Source organism: Orycteropus afer, unplaced genomic scaffold (assembly GCF_000298275.1).
Source record: "Orycteropus afer afer isolate SDZICR_OR568_19922 unplaced genomic scaffold, OryAfe1.0 scaffold00287, whole genome shotgun sequence".
NCBI lineage: Eukaryota > Metazoa > Chordata > Mammalia > Tubulidentata > Orycteropodidae > Orycteropus > Orycteropus afer.
The window spans coordinates 1862456-1879370 of NW_006921874.1; the positions used below are offsets into that span (position 1 = coordinate 1862456).

Here is a 16915-nt window from a genome sequence, read left to right on the forward strand (position 1 = left end):
TTACCTTTGGGTAAGCTCTGATTCCAAGGGGAGCTTTCCAGTCTGTTCCAGTTAGTTGCCAAAAGCCTTATGAAATAGAATGACAGGAAGCACATGAGAGTACATGCCCTATTCGCCCTCCCCCACTGTCTTAGCTTATGTGTTTGGTTTGCTTTTCATCATGTCATGAATATTACCACCCTATGCTCTGTCTGCCTTTGGGTAATTAAATAATAGTTTCTTTATTTTTATTATTTTTTAGCATATATTTCCAGGAGAAGTTCAAGATACCAGGCTACAAAGCCCCAGTTTTAATCTGGTGTTGTTGTTAATTGCATTTTAATATGTTTAAACATGGCTTTTTTATTGGCCCTACAAGAGACTTGTTCACTCTGAAATCAATTTGGTGCCTCTAGGATGCTTACAGCACGATGCCTTGATCATGGCTTGTCTTTGAAAGTCCTTCTCAATCCTATTCCTTCTTAATTCAAGTTGGCTGATAATAAGAAGTGTTTGTCTTAGTTACCATGCACATTTGATGTGTTCTGTAGAAAGGTAAAAACAATACAGAAAATTTATGCCCCTTCTTAATCATCAGTTAGAAAGAATTGGGGCTGCCATTGACCCTATTTAATGCCAACTTCATCTTTTTATTTTGGTTCAGTATCTTCCTGCTGCGATTTTATACCGTTTAGTGATCTGGCTGCCACTTTTTGTAGTCAACTCAAAACTCACTGCCGTCGAGTCGGATCCAACTCATAGCGACCTCTCCTTCAGTTTCCGAGGCAGTGTCACTATGGAAGTAGATTGCCCAACCTTCCTTCCGAGGAGTGGTAGAATTTTCCTATTTCCCTTTTACATCTGTTATAGCTGTGGGTTTGGGCCTCTTGGCATTGCTGTACCTCTCCTGGCCTTCCTTTGCACTTACCTACTTTGTTCTAAAGCCCGCAGAGCTATTTGTCTGAAGGACATCCAGCATTTTCTCCTCAGTTGCCTTCCTGTTGAGTCGTTCCAACTTTTTGTCGTAATCACGTTCCCAAAATGAATTAATGCTTCTCCTTTTCTTTCTCTGGATCCTCAGTGATACCATTGTGTGGTTGCTTTGAGCAAGCTGTCTGTCACCTATAAATGATGGCTTCTTGTTTCCTGTTAGTAGGGAGAAAATTCCATGTAAATACTTCCCTCAGTTGGTTGGTCCATACTGTACATAATCAGTGTCCTCATATACTTATCCCATGCCATATGTGTACATTTCATATTGTCCAACAAATAATCATGCCATTGCTGAGACTTGACCCCTGGTTTAGGAAGCTGGACAGATTGTATGCTTCTTTCTCCCCACCCTAGGCAGGTATTTACTCTCCTAAAATTATGTCTTAGTTGATCCTCCTTGGCAAACTTAAAGCCCTCCTCTGTAAACTAGTCATGGTCTCCAAAAGACTCCTGTCCTTTTCTTTGAGTGAGGATCCAAATCTATCGCCTTGGATTCCTCTCCACAGAGTACCTGTGTCACTGGAACCTTTGTCCCTTCATCCTGGCCATGAGACCTCTAAGGACCTGAATAAAATCCAAGAATCTCAGGATTAGAAGGGTCATCAGAAGCTACCTACTTTGATCTTTTCATTCCATGGTTAAATCCCTGATGGCACAATAATTAAGCACTGGCCTGCCAACCAAAACATTGGTGGTTCAAATCCACTCAACAGCTCTGTGGGAGAAAAGATCTGCTTTCACAAAGATGACAGCCAAGAAAACCCCATGGGGCAGTTCTACTCTGTCACATGGGGTCACTGTGAGTCAGAATGTACTCAGTGGCACTCAGCAACAACACTCAATGTTGTCCAAACGCTCCTTGATTAGCTCTAGAGATAGATCACACTGCCTCAGGGAAACCTATATGATTTGTAGATTGTGGTAATTATTAGAAAGTTATTTTATTTCTTTTAATCCCAGTTTTCAGATTGATCTAATTATTCAAAAGTTACTTATTTCCTTTAAGTCCAAATCAATTTCTCTTTGGAGAATTTTAGCAGTAACTAGAATGTCATGGCTATGATGCAAGAAGACTTGGAGACAGAGAAAGAAAGAAGGGAACTAAGGAAAAGGATGCATACAGGTGGGGGGGGCAGTGTCAGAAGGAGGCCTGTAGAGCTAGAGGGGCGAATGAGGGGATTTGAAGTGATGCTGAGCAGTGAACAGTAAGGGAGTGGAGACACTGATGGAAGGTTAAGGAGGAAGAAGATACTGGAACCTCTTTTAAAGAAATGGAACCCAGGTTGGAGGTTTAAATCAAAGTGAGGAGAAACACACACTCCTAGCATATATCCCCAAACACTGAAAACTGGTACTCAAACAAGTACATGTGTACAAATGTTAATAGTAGCCCTATTCATAAGGGCCAAAAGGTAGAAACAACCAAGTGTCCATCAACAGATGAATGAATCAGCAAAATGTGGTATTGGTATATGCAAACCAAAACCAAAACCCACTGCCTTTGATTCCAGGACTTCATTTTTCTTTATGGCCAAACAATATTCCACTACAGTGGGATATTATTCAGTCATAAGGAGAAATGAAGTCTTGAGATATGCTATGACATGGATGAACTTTGAAAACATCAAACATCATGCTGAGTAAAAGGAACCAGACACAAAATGGTCACATATTGTATGATTCCATTTATATTAAATATCCAGGTTGGATAGATTCAGGTTGGATAAATTTGTAGAGATAGAAAGTAGACCAGTGGTTGCCAGGGGCTGGGCCATGGGGGAATGGGGAGTAGCTGCTGTATTGTTGTTGTTGTTATGTACCATCGAATCGCACCCGACTCATAGTGATCCCTCCTTGGCTTTCCGAGGCAGTATCACTACGGAAGTAGATTGCCCCACCTTCCTTCCGAGGGGTAGCTGGTGGGTTTGAACCGCCAGCCTTCTGGTTAGCAGTCAAATGCCTTGGGCACTATGCTACCAGAGCTCCCGGCTGCTTAGTAGGTATAAGATTTTACTTTAGAGTGATGGAAAAGTTTTGCAACTAGAGAGAGGTGGTGGTTGTACAACATTGCGAATGGACTAAGTGCCACCGAATTGTTCACTTTAAAATGGTTAATTTTATGTTCTGTGTGAATTTCATTTCAGTAATTTTCTTTAAGTGGAGAAGAATAGAAAAGCATCTCTAAGATCGAAAACCCACATGAGAATTCCAACCTTGCCCTTGGCCTGACGATATATGGAAAGGAGCAGTGTAGAGAGAGGAGAGAGTGTCTAGTAAAGCAATGATTAGACAGAAGAGAATTGAATGATTGGATGTAGGAGATGAGTTTAAAGAGCAATGCAAAGAGAAAAAGAGGTGAATAGAGAAATGGAAAAGGGAGGAATGAAAACACAAAAAGTTTAGGTTTAGGAATTGTATTTATTCCTGTGCCAACACATAATTGTATTTTCCTGGCAACCATCCCACAGACCTCTGCACAGGGAAAGGGGTGTGCATGTGTTGCTTCAGGGATTGAAGTCTTACCGCTTTGTACTATTACAGCCAAGCACGGGACTTCATTAACCAGGCTCTAGTTTGATGTCCCACAAACAGGTACTGAAACTTCAGTCACCAGCAGCCCCTGCACTTGGAAATCAGTGCCTATGAGAAGGGCAGCATGTGGCCTGTTGGGGGGCGGGTAGACCTCAAGGCAGGAACAAGGGCCAAAGGTATACCCAATCAGGAAGGTTCCAAATCAGAAATGAATGGGGCCTGCTCACCAGAAAACCTGTTTCCTGCCCGGTATGGCATACAGAGTGCCAGCATGTGTCAGCTGCTCACACAGCAAGGCATCAAGTTCCAAGCAGCAAGAGGGAATAAGAAAATAATCTTTGTGGATTCCATCCACTCTAAGAGCCATAAACTGATGCTTTGGGTAATGAGAACTGGCTATTGTCAGAAGTGCCTCGCAATCTAGAGGTCAGGGTTTGCACCCTGCCATTTGCTTCCTGAGCGGTCCATCCATTGGTCCTGTCTTTGTCTTGGCTTCATCATGGATCAGTGGTGGCTCCTTCCCCTAAGAAAACCATCATTTCTTGGGGAAGGGTATCTCCTAAGAAGGTAGCCCTTTCCCTACACATCCTCAGTAACCTAGGGGTATGTGCTTATCTCTGCAGTCACTGATTTACACATTCATTCAATCACCAAGCATGTTTTCCAAGTGTCTGTGATAGCCAGGAATTGTGTGGGTGCTGCAGAGAGAAATAAGATTCATTTCTTCCTTCATGGGGCTCATAGAGTAGTTGGAGAGAGGAACATGGAGATGACTAACTCTACTATGAGGCAGATGGAAATTAGTGCTATGATAGAAAACCAAGATTGAAAAAATCTCACAGTTGCCATCTAGTCAACTCCAACTCATGGCAACCACATTTGTGTCAGAGTAAAACTGTGCTCCAGAGCACAGTTTTCAGTGGCTGAGTTTTCAGAAGTGGGTCAGTTGACCTTTCTTTCAAGGCACCTGCTATAATAGAGTACAAGAAAACTAATAGAGAGGGATGTGATTAATATGGGCATGGATGAGAAGGGAAGGCTTCTTGGAGAAGGTAATCATGTAAGCTGAGGCTTGAAAGACACAATCACGAGCAAGAGAGGGAGAGACCAAGACCACCCCTGGCTGAGGGAAGAACATGAAGAAATAAATGGGAACTTCAAAATACTTGACATTTTCAGCAAATTGTGAGTGGGATGGGGTGGCTACAGTATATGGCTCTTGGAGGAATATATGGGCAGTTGGAACTGGCCGGCAGATGGAGATACTCTTGAAAGCCACGCTAAGGAATTAGGACCTTATCTCACAAGCAGTAGGGAGTCATCAGAGGATTTTTAAGAAGAGTGAGATGTGATTCAACATGAGTTTTAGGAAAAAAAGGGTTGTCTTGTTCCTTTTGCCACAGAATAGAATATTCCTTCTTTGTGAATAGCAGTGGGCCACTGGAGAAGAATGAGTGTCTTATCTAGCAGGGCCATTGAAGACTGAGTTGGGTAAAGGAGAAAGGAGAAAGGGCCACCATCCAAAGACAGACAAGATGGTGCCTAGGTGAATGTAAGAGTGGGGACTCAATGGCAGTCCAGATCCAAAGGTGGGAAGGTGGGAGGATGGAGCCAGGATGGCATGTGTGCTTCCAAGTTCACTGAGGGCAAAATAGTCTCAGTTCTCCAAATCTCATTGTTGACGAGGGAGGATGTTCACATTGGACACTATTTAAGGAACACATTCAGATGGAATAACTTAGGGAGGGCTGTCCTCTTTCGCTTGTGAGGACCTACTTGCTCTTGACTTCTGTTTAAAAAATGATCAAAGCATGAATAAAGTATATTGAATAAATAAAGGGTTTATTTGAGCAGTTATTCTGTATGCATAATGGGGAACCATTTTGTTTCTTGGAAAAAACACAATGGCTCAATGCAGGTGAGTTACAATGAGGATTTTAAGGGGAAGAGGAAGAAACAGAGTACAGATTAGCCACTGGCTAGCCTCAACAGACTCAGTTGAAGTCATGCCTCCCCCCCTTCTGAGATCAGCTGAAGTCAGGTTACTAGGTAGTTGCTCTGGGCCCCATTCGACTGAAATTGCCTAAGGCTAATTTTTAGCACAAGATAAACTTTTTACGGTTATCATACTTGTCTTATCCCAGAGGGGCTTTGTGGTTTTATGATTACCACGTTATTTCTTTTTATCTGTTCTTGGATGAATTTCACATTGGTGAATGTTCCTGTGCATTCAGAGGAATCGAGCAATTTCTGTTCCTCGGTTTCTCTCTCTTTTCACTTCTGACTTGAGATGTTCCCACACCGACTCTGAGTGTTTTCAGGGACATGAGCCATTTAGACCCCTTGGCTGTACTGTAGCAGTAATTTCCCTTACTCTCTGACATCTCCAGGACATTGCAAGCATTTTGGTTCACAGGTACATATTTTAAGGTCCACCATGGCTTATTTAAAGGAGCTCTGATGGTGTAGTACCTAAGACATTTGACTGCTAACCAGAAGGCTGGCGGTTCAAACCCACCAGCCACTCCATGGAAGGAAGACCAGGCAATCTACTTCTGTAAAGATTTACCACCTCAGAAACCCAAAGGGGGTCACTAGGAGTCAGAATTGACTCCGTGATAGTGAGTTTGGCATTTTTTTATGGCTGATTAAAAGTGGAAGGTTATCAAACTTTGAGTTTTTCTGTCCAAGCATGTCTGAAGCACCGTCCCACATGCTGTCAGAGAGCTTTTCATCAAGCATCTTGGAGTTTGCCTACATCCACAAAGTCCAATGTTGTATATACATCAGTAGCTGCATCATGCCTGAGATCCACATTACAACCAGGGCCCTCAGAGCCTAAGCCATTCAATACGTATTTTTAAACAGTTACGAGAACAGAGTACCCTCCTTCATTTTACTTGGTTTCCATGTTACATCCTTTGTATGAGTCACAAAATCGAATATAAAAGTTTCTGGGGGTTGTATAAAAATTCCTCCTCAGATTCAAATTCTTGACAGTAATCACGCTCTTCTCCCCACCCCCAACCCCCAACTGAGGAGTCATTGCTAGAATTCCAGGGTAGTGCTGAATTATCCATTCCTTTGAATCCTTTTGGCCAACTTGAATTTACTGTAACTGAAAGGAGGAGTACCATTTGGGGGTGGGATACTCTGGTTATCAGGTTCATTCACATACACACCCTTCTCTGAGATAAAATACCAGAGGAGCAGTGTGTTCTCCTTAGGTACCGGGGGTCTGTAGTCCCTAGATGCCATTAACTCTTGACTTCTAATACAGGTTTTAATGCATAAGAATAACAAAAAAAGATAGCATTGGAACTCAGAAATCACCTTCTATGTAAACTGGGTTGTGCAGACTAGTTAGACGTGGCGCTGATAGCCCTGCCACATACCTCAAGCACAGTCAGAGTGTCAATGCTTCATTTCACTCTCTCTCAGACTTCTCCAACGGCTAATCAATAGTCAGCGAATCCACATCGGCTCCCCCTCTCCTCTACTCAGTACTGCCTGGTTTTCGATCCTACTGCCCTGTTGAAACTCTTCTCAAAAAATCACCTGGGACCCTCTAGTTCACACACGCAGCAGCTTCTTTTCAGCCCTTACTTTTCTTGATCCCCTCCATGACCTCCAACTGTGGTACCCTACTCCTCTTTCAAATATTCTCTTCCTTCACCGTCTCTCAGCCTGTTCTCACCAGCTCAGCCCCAGCCCTAGCTACACAGTGTCCTTGTCACCAACACCTTGTCTTCTACTGATTCTCAGGCCCCTCACTCCTAAGGGAATGAGGTAACCTCTCCTGTGGGAAGAAAAGGCTTGGATGAGCTATAATCCCTGGAGAGCTAGCAGTTAGACAGCCTACTCGGGTGAGTAGGATCTGCAGACATGATAGTAATAGTCGTGACTCTCGTGTGGAAGGTGGTGCTAATGCTGGGGCTGGTGGAGGAGGGCCACCCCCACCCTCTCTACTCAAACCAGCAGGGTTTACAGGATGCAGGGCTTCTATTTCTGGGACTATGCTTTGGCTCGTGATGTACCTAAATAAGTAAAGTAGTGCCCCACACTGTGCATAATAAGATTCTAGTCAAAGGGTTTTGCTGTTTTTCAAAGGATTGTATTTTTTTGTTCATTTGTTAATGGCTGAAGGCAATAGTGAAGCATAGTTAGTGGTTGAAGCCCACAAAAAGCATTTTACATTAAAAACTAAGCAGTCTGAGCCCTAGTTAAGGGCAATTACTATGGCGTTCCCCTGCTGACAAGAAAGTTGTCCTTGAAAAGGCTACATTAAGTCAGTAATCCACAATTTGTGAGTCAGAGTGTCCAGCTAGGTCATTCGCGGTGCCCAGGTAAACCAGGTCATCTAACAGTGCTTTGAAAGCTATTCCACCCTAAGTAGCTGTTCTGGTTCCGTGATGCTGCTCTGACAAGAATATACCACAGATGGGATGGCCTTAACAAACAAGGAGTTTTTTCTTATAATTTGGAGGCTTTAAGTCCAACTTCAAAGTGCCAGGCTCTAGGGGCTGGGTGAAAGCCCCTCAACTTTGGGGTCCAGCTCTGCCTCCTGCTCCCGGCCCACTGGAGCCAGAGGCATTTCTTCACTCAGACAGCTGCTGGCTGCTGAGGCTGAGAAGCCCCAAGGTTGACAAGTGAAAAGGCATAGTCCCGATGTTACCAATCCACATGGCAGGCCATTAACTTAAGTCCATTGTAAGTCCCAAGGTCGGCCGAGCATAGCAGACTGCTGAGCAATGACACGGCTACATGCAGGGTCCAAGTGTGCCAAAGGCCAGAGACCATTCTCAAAGCTTCTCCTTATATACCGGAAGCAGCCCACATACCCAAAGGGCAGCTAGCTACTCAGCTGCTCATAGTAGATTCCACCATGGAGTTGATTACCAGTCTCATCATGGGGAATACTACGTCCAGCTGCCCAGCCACTCAACCAGGCCCAGCCAAGTTGATGTACAAACATAACCATCACAGTAGTCCATATACCAAAAAGTGAGCATGAGCACCTGTCCCTGAGGCTCTGAGCCATAGCCTGAAGGTCTTGATAAAAATGGAATATTTTATAAAGTCTCAAATGTGTTTGCAAATTGTGCATTTCTACTCCATCATACAATCTTGCACATCTTAGTATAAAATAGCATGATTTCCCCCCTAAATCCTTAGGAAGGAGCACACAACAGCTGCATGCACTCGTAGCCCACTGCAATGGACCTGAAGACTGATATCCAGCAGATTGAGAAGCAGAGGCCTATCATAAGAGAGGTCACCCTCAGTCAATGGAAAAATCCAGTGTATTCTTTCAGCATCTCATTTTTGTACCTGATGACGTTTGCAAGCTGAAATTCCTCTGAAGAAATGGAATGAAACACTGTAGCCTTCTTCTAGGCCGTCAGATTATTCCCAGAGTTTACGGTCATTTAGTAGGTGTGATTGGAACTAACCTGCTTATTTGTCCAGGAGTAACATTATGAAATGATGGCTGTTGTTAGGTGCTTTCAATTCCTAGTGAGCCCACGTGACAGACTGGGATCACCCCATGAAGTTTCCTGGGCTAGAATCTTTACAGAAGCAGATCATCAGGTCTCACTCCCATGGGGCCACTGGACAGATCCAAACCACCAGCCTTTCAGTTAGCAGCCAAGTGCTTAACGATTGTGCCACCAGGACTATGCATTGTAAAATGAGGCCACAGTTGACCAGCTAAGCACTGGAGGACCCGAGCAGGCCTGTTTCCCTTTGCCTGGTCTATGAAGAGCAAAACCTGCATGCCCAGATGCCCAAAGGAGGTCATTTGCAATCACTTTGTTCTGCTTTCAAATCCCGCTAGTCATTTCACACCTGAAAGTTCACAAAGGCAGGAGGGTTGGTTGGTAGGAAGGTGGGTTATGTTGAGGGGAGGACAAGTAAATGATCTGTTGGAATTCAAAAGAGAATGGCAGAGTCTAAGGGCATCTGGGGGAATGGGCAGCTAAGTGAGTGTTGCAATGGACACCACGGCTGCGAGGCGATGTCCTAATATTTTCACTTATTCTTGTCTTGAGGGCCAACTGTACACAGTGAGTGCAAAACACAGAGATAGTGGTGTTGCTGTTACTGTATTAGGGCCGGATTGAGGCCATCTGCTGGGGCAGGCTTGGCAAGTAAGAAACCCCCATGGTTGGCTCAGCAGCAGCGATCTCTCCCATGGCATCTTGACTGCAGCTCCTCTTTCAGGCTGCACCATGAGGTCTGCCTGTGGCTGTGGATGAGGTGCCTGAAGCAGTGCATGGTCCTCCTTGATACCCATGCCCTCAGAGGGCAAGCATCTGCTTCCTACTGTCTGCTCAAGACACCGGTGGCTTTGTAAAGGCCTGAAGGCTTGTCTCACCAGCTGACAGATCCTCCTCGACTGCCTGTGCCTGCGTGCTTGATACACCCCGGGTCCAGCAACTTCTCCAAAGTGTGTGCCGCCTTCAGTGGAAATGATCGTGCCAGGGTTTAAAAATCAAAATAACAGTCCAGCTTTGATTTACTAATTGACGGTCTTTCTCATCCCAACACTAGTATAGCTCAGGAAGAAAAGGGATTCAGAATTAGGTAGCTGATGAACATCCCTAGAATAACTCACATTCCAAGAGAAGCAACAGGATGACCCTGCTTACTTATGGAGACCCTGCTAAGGACAGCCTTCTTGGCTGTGGCAGGCAATGAATGATTGCATCTTGTAGCCACTATGCCCCTCATTGGGCCCCAAGAAGGAGTCCCTGGGTGGAATAAACAGGTAAGCGCTCAACTGCTAACCGGAAGGTTGATGGTATTAAAAGAAAGAATCATATTAAGCCAATAATATAAACTGATTTGAGTTTTTATAACATATAAGTTACAAATTGGGCAAACTTCTGGCTAAAGAGGCAAAGTATTTCAAAGAGAAAAGAACCTCCAAAGATTCTTATACCCCATCTTATGGACACTGCCATGGAAAAGAGCTGGGGAACAGCATTTACATAATAACAATTTAAGGCATTTGGCTGTAAACCAAAAGGTTGGTGTTTCAAACCCACCAGCCACTCCATGGGAGAAAGATGATGCAGTCCACTTCTGTAAAGATTTACAGCCTTGGAAACCCCATGGGGATCACTGTGAGTCAGAATCAACTCGATGGCAGTGAGTTTGGTTTTGGGTTTGGAATTTTCTCTACAACCCAGCTTCCTGTGCAACCCTGGAGTTTTTTTCTTGAAACTGACTGCACATTCTTTAATGGTATACCCACTCCTCACTTATTGACCTGGTAGATTCCAAAGACTAAGTCATTATTGGAAAAATCAGCATTACGCAAAAATGGAGGATGACCGCAGTAGATGACAAAACGGAGGCTGACTGTGCCGTTGCATAACTGCCAAATTACGTCAATACATAACTGCCATGCATTAATGCACAAAATGATTTTTACTATTGTCATTTTTATGTATATTTTTTTACTATATCATAAACGTGAAATGTCAGATAGCGAGATACTCAGTAAATGAAGAATAAGTGTATGTATTTCACTTTGTTGTTGTTGTTGTTATGTGCTGTTGAGTCGGACCTGACTCATAGTGACCCCTCCTTGGGTTTCCGAGGCAGTATCACTACGGAAGTAGATTGCCTGGGTCTTCCTTCTGCAGAGTGGCTGGTGGGTTGGAACCGCCAGCCTTCTGGTTAGCAGTCAAGTGCCTTAGGCACTTAGTGAGGTTCTTTTCTTTCTCAAGAAGGAACTTCATTACTGTTGAATCACTGCAGTCTGTGTCATGTACAAAATTTCCCAAGAAGCAGTATACCTTCATATGAGCTTTGGAGTCAGACGTGTTTCAGATAGCATCTCTGTCACTTAGCCACTGTATGAATGGGGGCCATTTAACCTGAGTTTTAGCATCTTCATCAGTAAAATAGGGATTATACCTACCTCATAGCATTGTTGAAAAGATTAAAATTAAACACGACAGGTACATAAATAGATTATCAAAGTGTCTGGCGTACAATGAGGACTCAACAAATCGTAGTCATTATAATTATAAAACATAGAGCCCACGAGGTAGAAATAACAAGAGATCTTTGATGGGAAAAACTAATGATTAGAAACTACTGGATGTAACATAACTGCTAGGTTGAGCATAACTGCTACAGTGGACAAAACTGTTTAGCATTAGCAGATTACTTCAAGATCAAAATAAACAGGATAGGAGCTGAGTGGTAACATTAATAGATGTCATAGCATCTTCATGTTGGGCAAGGGTCAGTATCCAGAAAAGGCATCTGAAAGCGATGCCGAGAGTGCTCTCATTCAGGTCAGCCCTAAAAATACTCCTCTTCATTTAAGTGGAGAAGTTGCCGTAATACTCATGGCTGGGCTTTCAACAGATACAGTCATAAGTGTTCTCGAAATCCGATCATGACCTAAGCCTGTGCTGTCCTTGCCGACTGACAGCTGACCTCGGCCTTCTCTGCGTCCTCATAGTTCACCTTTCACAGAAACAGCTCCGATTTCCACATACAACGTTACTCTTTGTTCTTTCTCTCTATTTGGTTTGTGTGTATTTCTTTTTTAGGTAGAAATCTAGATTATTGTTTTTCGTAGGTGCCATTGAGTAGGCTCCAAGCCATGGCTTCCTTATGGATAACGGAATGGAATGTTGCCTGGTCCTGTGCTGTCTTCCAGATTACAGTCTGCTGTATTATAGTTGTAATTTGGCTTTTCCTTGGTCAGAGGGTTCCCCAGAAAATTTGAGTTAAATTACTCTCAGCACCCAAGCAGAATAACCATTTTGTTTTGTTTTGGTGTTCATATATTTTTATAATTGAGTTTGTTGTTGAGACTATAAACAGCAGAATACACACGAATTCAACAATTTCTACACTTAAAATTCAATAACATTACTTTCTCAGCTTTGAGAAAAGAAATTCCAAAGCAAAATACCGTCACATTCATCTACTTATAAGATGTGCTTACAGTCGCTTGATCCACAGTAAGTTCTGTGAAAATAGGATGTTATGTGATTTGGACTTTGTGCATACAATATATTACAACCTTATGGAAGCCCGCTCTGGTAGGTCATCCTTGCTGCTGCTGCTGCTGCTGCTGATGGAGGGAGGTTGGAGGAGTGGGCGGAGGCAATGGCATCAGCTGAGAGCATGGCAGTGGAACGGAGCAAGAGAAAGTAGGTGGAGAAGGACAAAGGGTACCCAGCCCTGCCCACTGTTCCACATTCCTGAGCAGCAGGAGCAACTTGGGACCCCACAGCCCACCTGCCCACAGTACAAAGCCCGAGAGTTACAGCCGGAGCCATGCCTTCCGCCTCACCTGCCTCTGTATCCCACTTGGGGTCCAGTGCTGCAAGACTCTGCGTTTGAGGTCTTTAAAACCATCGTTTTTGTTGTCATCAGCACTGTTGTTGTTAGATGCAGTCAGCCTGGTTCTGGCTCCTAGTGGTCCTGTGCGAACAGAACAAAACACTGCCCAGTCCCGTGCCCTCCTCGCAGCAGTTGCCATCTTTGAGCCCACTGTGCAGCTACTATGTCAGTCCATCTAATTGCGGATCTTCCTCTTTGTAACTCACTCTCTACCTTACTAAGCATGATGTCCTTCTGTAGGGACGGGGCCCTCCTGATAAGATGCCCAAAGTACCTGAGACAAAGTCTGGCCATCCTCGCTTCCCAGGAGCATTATGGCTGCACTTCTTCCAAGACAGATTTGTTCATTCTTCTTACAGTCCATGCTATATTCAATATTATTCACTAGCACCATAATTCAAAGACATCATTCTTCTTTGGTCGCCCTACTCATTGTCCAGCTTTCACATGCATATGAGGTAATTGAAAACACCTTGGCTTGAGTCAAGTGCACCTCATTCCTCAAAGTGACATTTTTATTTCTTAACCCTTGAAAGAGGTCTTCTGCAGCAGTTTTGCTCAATGCAGTACCGCATTTGATATCTTGACTGCTGCTTCCATGGGCATTGATCATGGATCCAAGTAAAGTGAAATCCCTGACAACTTCAGTCTTTTCTCCACTTGTCGTAATGTTTTTTATTGGTCCAATTGTGAGGATTTTTGCTTTCTTTATGCTGAGGGATAATCCATACAGAAGACTGTAGTCTTTGATTTTCATCAGTAAGAACATCAAGTCCTCTTTGCTTTCAGCAAGCAAGGTTGTTTCATCTTCAAATCACAGATTATTAATGGGTCTTCCTCCAATTCTGATGCCACATTGCTGCTCTTCATATGGTCTAGCTTCTCAGATTATTTGTTTAGCATATAGATTGAATAAGTATAGTGAAAGGATACAACCCAGCACGGACCTTTCCTGATTTTAAACCATGCAGTTTCACCTTGTGTGTTCAGACCTCTTGGTCTACATACAGGTTCTACATGAGCACAATTAAGTGTTTGGGAATTCCCACTTGTTTTGGTCCTCTAGTGCTGCTCTAACAGAAAATATCATAGGTGGATGGCTTTAACAAACAGGGATTTTATTCTTTTCTCTTATAGTTTAGGGGGCTAGACGTCTGAGTTCAAAATGTCAGCTCTAGGGGCTCGGTGAATGCCCCTCGACCTTGAGCTTAAGCTCTGCCCCTCGCTCCAAGCCCACTGAAGCTGGAGGCTTCTCTTAACTCAGGCAGTGTCTGGCTGCTGAGACTGAAAAACCCAATGTCAACAAATAAAATGACACAGTCCCAAGATTATCAAACAACATGGCAGGCCAACTAGTTCAAGTCTAGAAATAATTCCAAGTTCGACAGACAACATGGCAGGCCACTGAGATGAAGACTTGGCCAAATGCAGGATCCAGATGTGCCAAAAGCTCAAGACCTTTCTTGAAGCTTCTCCTTATATACTGGAAGCAGACCACGTCCCTAAAGATGCTACTCAGCTGCTCCAATAGATTCCACAATGGAGTTGATTACCAGTCTCCTCAGGGGGAATAACTACCACCAGCTGCCCAGCCACTCAACCAGGCCCAGCCAAGTTGACACACAACCTTAATTACCACCTCATTCTTCCCAACATTATCCATAATTTGTCATGATACACACAGTTAAATGCCTTTGCATAGTCAATAAAACTCAGGTAAATATATTTCTGGTATTCTCTGAATCCAGCTTGAACTTCTGGATTGACGATCGATGTGATGCCATTCCTTTTCAATTTATCATTCCTGCCACAATAGACTGTATGATTGTCTGATTCAATGGCCAATACCAATCCATTTCATCTCACTAATGCCTAGAATATTGATCTTTGTGCATCCCATTTCATTTTTGATGACTTCCAGTTTTCCTAGAGTCATACTTTGTACATTCCATGTTTCAATTATTAATGGACATTTGCAGCTGTTTTTCCTCATTTTGAGCCATGTCACATCAGCAAATGAAGGTCCCAAGAGTTTTATTTCATCTACATCATTAAGATCAACTCTACTTTGAGGAGACAGCTTTTCCCTAGTTGTATTATGAATGCCTTCCAACCTGAGGGGCTCATCTTCTGACACTGTATCAGACAATGTTCCCCTGCTATTCAGAAGGTTTCCAATGACCAATTTTTTTAGAAATGGGTCACCAGGTCCTTTTCCATAGACTGTCTTATGTCTTAGTCTGGAAGGTCCACTGAAACTTGCCCACCATGGGTGATCCTTTTGGTATTTGAAATACTGGTGCCATAGCTTCCAGCATCACAGCAACATGCAAGCCGCTACAATACAGCTGACAAAGAAGTTGTGGTTAAAATCATTAGGGGAAAAATAATAAAGAAAAATTGAACTGTTTTCCCTTAAAAAAAAAAACCCGCCTTGATGGCCCAGTGCCTAAGGCATTTGACTGCTAAACAGAAGGCTGGCGGTACAAACCCACCAGCCAGTCTGCAGAAAGAAGACAAGGCAATCTACTTCTGTAAAGATTTACCACCTTGGAAACCCAATGGGGGTTGCTATGAGTCAGAATTGACTCGATGGCAGTGGATTTGGTTTATTTTTTTTTTCTAACGTGAACACAGATACATATGCAGATATTGTCTGAACAGACGTTAAGTGATGCATGCTTGTATATTAAAAGTTAGGACATCATTTCTCTGTGCCAAAACCAAAATCAAACTCACTGCCATCAAGTAGATTCTGACTCATAGTGACCCCTCCTTGGGGTCCAATGTACAGCAATGGAAAATAATTAAAATTATAGTCAACAGCAAAATTTTAAAAAATATTTGTATACAATTTGATAGGTAAAGGATAAAATAAATCATTAATAGATTAATCGATTTAAGAGGGAAAAGATTATCCATTATATAAAGTGGCAACAATGTCAACAAATACGCACAAAGAAGTATAATAAGTAAACTAGCCCATGGAAAATGTTGATCTGCACTAGTATTCAAATACATATAAATTAAGAAACCTTGAGATAGCATTTTCTACTGCCTAAAATAGGAGACCTGGTGTCATGACAAGCATTTGGCTGCTAACTGAAAAGTCAGCAGTCTGAACCTAGCCAGCCACTCTGCAGCAGAAAGACCTGGCAATTTGCTTGTGTAAAGATGACAGTCAAGACAAACCTATGGAGCAGTTGTACTCTCTCACATGGGGTTGCTATGAGTCAGAGTCCACTCGACGGCACCCAACAACAACATAACACTGACTGAAATATCTTTGGATTGAGAGTCAATGAAATTGGGTCCCTCACCACTGCTGGTGGAATTATAAATTGCAATAGCACTTTTGGAAACAGTATCGTAGTCTGTGTAATTAGACCCCTGGCTTTGATCACCTTGACTTAACTGCCTGCCCTGACCAGTGCCAGCCTCAGAGCAGTCCTGGTCCAGAGCCCTGCCCTGTATGCACCCTGGACCAGCTGAGTCCCCACACTTACTTCCTGTGACTTCCTGAGTATGTCATCCCCTGTAAGAGGACCTCTTCCTTCCTTCCCTCTGTAAAATCCCAGTCATTTCCTCTGTGCCTGTTGATGTCCATCTCAGTGTCCCAAAGGAACCTTGCTCGCTCCCTTGGCTATGGGCCGTTGGCCACTGAGGTGGCTCCCATCCCATCACCTTCACAAGCTATCAAAATAGAAACTTTGGAAACCACATCTAGAAAAGCCAAGGGTGGAGATTTGAGCTGTGCTTCTAGAAAATCAAACCCGACCAAAACTGAGCTCTGGGCCAGATGGCAGCCATCCTGTATTTCTTGATTAACTATCTACTTAGATTTACCTTTTGCAAAGACTTTGTTTTAAGCCAACTTCAACATCCCCATTTCTTTTTAGAACCATGAACCTATCACAAAGAAAAAGTAGTCAGGCAGATTTGCAAGACATTAGCCCTTACCCACTAGCCTCTCCTTTGCCTTTATTTGCTTGGTATCAATTTAAATGCTAAAATTTAGATCAATTTTCATTTT

The 16915-nt window shown here is 43.3% G+C and overlaps 1 protein-coding gene across 1 annotated transcript in view; it reads left to right on the plus strand.

Annotated features, from left to right (window-relative positions):
* GPC3 (glypican 3) overlaps positions 1-16915 on the plus strand; it is a 612880-nt gene that overhangs the window by 594853 nt on the left and 1112 nt on the right. The window lies entirely within an intron of this gene.